Source organism: Phascolarctos cinereus, unplaced genomic scaffold, assembly GCF_003287225.1.
Source record: "Phascolarctos cinereus isolate Bilbo 61053 unplaced genomic scaffold, phaCin_HiC Scaffold_1;HRSCAF=81, whole genome shotgun sequence".
Lineage (NCBI taxonomy): Eukaryota > Metazoa > Chordata > Mammalia > Diprotodontia > Phascolarctidae > Phascolarctos > Phascolarctos cinereus.
Window position 1 is genome coordinate 218,734,348 of NW_027555514.1, and position 4,199 is coordinate 218,738,546.

Genomic DNA, 4,199 nt, shown 5'->3' on the forward strand with positions numbered 1-4,199 from the left:
GATTTCCAATGTCTAACATCCAGCATTTGATAGAGAGTTGAGAGGAAGGGTTGAAAAATGCTCATTTAATTGTTTAGAACAGGGGCAACTGGGGAAGTCCTTTACATTCTAAACTTTATGTATATGTGTGCATACATTTGGGTGACAGATGAGGCAATTCAAAGAGATACCTGACCATGAAACTCTTCCCTAGTTGAACCCAAATATTTCCTCTCAATTTAAGTAAATATGCATGACCTCTGGCTTTTAGTTTACAGCTGAATCCATCAAAACTAATCAGAAAACTGAGTATGTTCTCTATTTCTCTTCTTAGTTACACTTTGTCTTTCTGTTTCCCATTAGGTTAGAGGGTTCCTTTCTGGACATTTCCTCCTCAGCATATTTCACTATGGTTGACAGATCTGCTGCTCAAAATCAAAAGTCCTAGAAGGAAGGACAAAGAATAACATCCAGGGCAATGTCCCCCCTGTCCCAAATTACTTATGATTTCAGCTTAGTCTTTAGTTTTAAAATACTTTCATATTCCCTTTAATGTTTAGCCATTCCCTACACAATTTCATAGTATTTGGAAGTATGTGAAAGTATGGTTGATATATTCAATAGAATATAGACATAATTCAGATAAACTTGATCGTCAGTATTTTGTTAAGATGATAACTAAATATTATAAACAAATACCCCCATCTTAATGTTACACAATTTTATTTCATGTTAATAATTTCCATAATCAGTGGAGCCTATCATTGGAACAGTTGTTGAGAGGCTCCCAATGAGGAGCATAACATCTCTCACATTTGTCTTGCCACCTCCACTAAGATGGCCACCAGCCTTGTTCAGGTCCTCATCGTATCTTGCATTTGCTATTGCAATAGCATCCAAATTAATTCCCTTCATCAGATCTACTCCCCTTCCTCAAACCATCCTTCTCAAACCACCAAAGTGATTTTACTTAAGTGCAGGGTCTGACCCTGCCATTCCCCTGATGAACACACTCAATTGTCTCCATATCATTTCTAGGATTAAATGCAAACTCCTAACATTTAATAATCTTTACAATGTCAATTCAATGTAACTCTTTTTATCTCACTGATTAAAACTTGTGAATATGATTGTTGAGCCACTGTTCTATAAAGATTCTAGCTCTTTCCAGAATCCTTGAGAATTTGCATAGGGACAGGAACACAAAATCATATATTGTCCCAATTTTGAAGTGTACCCTTCAAAAGATAACCTTGTAAACTTAACATTAATCATGGGAAAATACTAGAAGAGAATCTAAATTCCTTGAGGGTGGAGGATTGTTGTGCGTTCATTTCAAGCATCTAGTACAGTAATGGGAACACAGTGAGTATCTAAAAATTCTTGCTGAATAAATGAACAGGTGATATTCCTAACAAACAGAAAAGGAAGTGGTGATCACTGTATTATATAATTTATTATAGAATAAGTCATACCAGATTAACTTCACCTTATTCCTGACAGGGTTATTAGACTAGTAGCACAAGGGAATGCAATAAGCCATAGTGCACATGAATTTTAGCAAACATTCAACCTATTCACTCACAGCATCCTTGAGAACAAGACAGAAAGACCTGACTGGGATCAGTCAGATGGATACATAGCTAGTTGATCAATTGAGTCAAAGAATGTGGATTAACAGATTGATATCACTTTGAAAAGTAGTCTGTACTATATGACATAAGATTATATTCTTGATCTATTTAATGCAACATTTGCATCAATTAATTAGGTAAATAAGAAAAAAAATACATACTTGTAAGTTCTGGATTGGGTGGGATAGATAAGAAAAAACTGAGATTCAAAAAAGGTCTCAGTTGTGTGCCTTGATTGTTGTAAAAATATGATACTTAGTAGAAATAAACAAAATTCATGAAGTCCATTAAAAACATCAGATGAAGTGGAGTTGTATGTGTGAGAGTTGTGACTTCACTGATATTAAAACATATACACACAGACACACACATGAATACACAAAGAAATAGCATATTGGGAGACTTGGCTCGAAAGAAATGAATGTGAAAAAGCCTGAGGGTTGTAGGAGACAGCAACATACTAATAGTGTAATATAGCAACCTAAAATGCTAATCTGATATTTGATTGCATTGACAGAAGAAGAGTGTCCAAAATCCCTTTAGAAATCAGTGAGTCAGAGCCTATTATGTGATAGTCACTGTGCTGAGATCAGGAGATAACAAAAAAAGGCAAAAGACAGCCCCTACTTTCAAGGAGCTTGCACTGTAAGAGAGAGGGGGACAGGGGTTGAGGACATGTAAGTGATCTTGCATAAAAAGTTGTATACAGTATAATTTGGAAATAATCACAGAGTACAACCACACTTTTTATTTTTTTAATTTATGGGGGATTCAGTAAGGCTAGTTTGGAATGTATCTGAATGTGGCATCAACTTGTAGTAAAATCAATCAACATTTATTAAGCACTTACTACATGCTAGGAACCATGTTTAGAAATAGGGATAGAAAAAGAGGCAAAAGACAGTCCCTGTTCTTAAGGAGCTTACAATCGAATGAGGGAGACAAAATGCAAACAAAAGTGTACCAACAAGCTATATACAGAATAAATAGGAAATAATTAAAAGAGAGGAGGCAATGGATTGAAGAGGCATTCTGTAGAAGGTGGGATTTTAGTTGGGACTTAAGGAAGACAGATAGACAGAAGGACACATTCTAATCCTTTTCTGGATTTCATAGCCTATACTTTAGTTATCTCTTGTTGACCATCTCCCTTCACTTTTCCGTGTGTGGTTCTCTATACAATAGAAGTCTTGACTTAGTTCTGAGTTATTTTTCTCTTGTTGTCACCTGTATATCTGGCCAAAGTCAAGCATCAGACATGAAAAACCAGAAATCAGTGACAGAATTCATACTCCTGGGACTTACAAATGACCCAGAGTTACAGACCTTGATTTTCCTCTTTCTGTTTCTCACCTACATAATGAGTGCAACTGGCAACCTGACCATCATCACCCTCACCCTGCTGGACTCTTGCCTCAAGACTCCCATGTATTTCTTCCTCAGGAACTTCTCCTTCTTAGAAATCTCATTTACATCTGCCTGCATTCCTAGATTTTTAGTCAGTATAGTAACTAAAGTAAAAACAATTTCTTATAATTCTTGCATGGCCCAAGCATTTCTTTTTATCCTCCTTGGTGCAACAGAATTTTTTCTGCTAACAGCCATGTCCTATGACCTCTATGTGGCCATCTGCAAGCCCCTACATTACACAACCATAATACCCCAAAGTCTGTAGGCAGCTTGTAATCAGCTCCTGGCTGGCAGGTTTTCTCATAGTCTTTCCACCAGTTACCATGGGCCTCCAGCTGGATTTCTGTGATGCCAATGTCATTGATCACTTCACCTGTGATTCTTCTCCAATGCTGATGATCTCTTGCACAGACACCAAGATCTTAGAGGTCATGAGTTTTTCCTGGCTGTATTTATACTCATATTGACTTTGGCATTAGTGAGTCTCTCTTATGCATGCATCCTCAGAACCATTCTGAGAATTCCTTCCTCCCAGCAAAGAAAAAAGGACTTTTCCACTTGTTCCTCCCACATGATTGTTGTCTCCATCTCTTATGGAAGCTGCATCTTCATGTATGTCAAACCCTTAGCAAAGGAAGGGGTGGCTATGACCAAAAGGGGTAGCAGTGCTGAATAGCTCTGTTGCTCCCATGCTGAACCCCTTCATTTATACCCTAAGGAACCAGCAAGTGAAACAAGCCTGTAAGGATATGGTCAGAAAGATTTTTTTCTCACAAAATAAGTAATTTTAAAAAAATAAAACTCGTGCCTGAAGAATAAAAGAAAACCTAAATAAATCACAAAGATCCTCTAGAGATTCATTCTACGACCTATGTCTTTCCTCCTCACAGCAGTGTGTGAGTTACTTGGGGCAATTTTTTAAAATACTGTTTCATTTTTTATCTATAAAGCATCAACTTAATATTTTCTTCATTTTTACATATGTATTTTCTTTTATCCCAAAATATGATTGATTTTTGAAAAAGTATTGTGGTTTGCCAAAACAAGCAAAAAACTATGTAATATTGCTATTCAAACAATGCCACAAGTCTTTCAAATCTTATTTTTCCAAGTCTGTTCTGCCCTATGGTTTCTTTTTTATAGTCTTTGGTCGACTGAGATGAGATATGTAATGTG

The 4,199-nt window shown here is 36.5% G+C and overlaps 1 pseudogene; it reads left to right on the plus strand.

Annotated features, from left to right (window-relative positions):
• The first annotated feature begins 2,855 nt into the window (after positions 1 to 2,855).
• Positions 2,856 to 3,808, plus strand: LOC110203039 (olfactory receptor 6C76-like; annotated as a pseudogene).
• Positions 3,809 to 4,199: the final 391 nt, after the last annotated feature.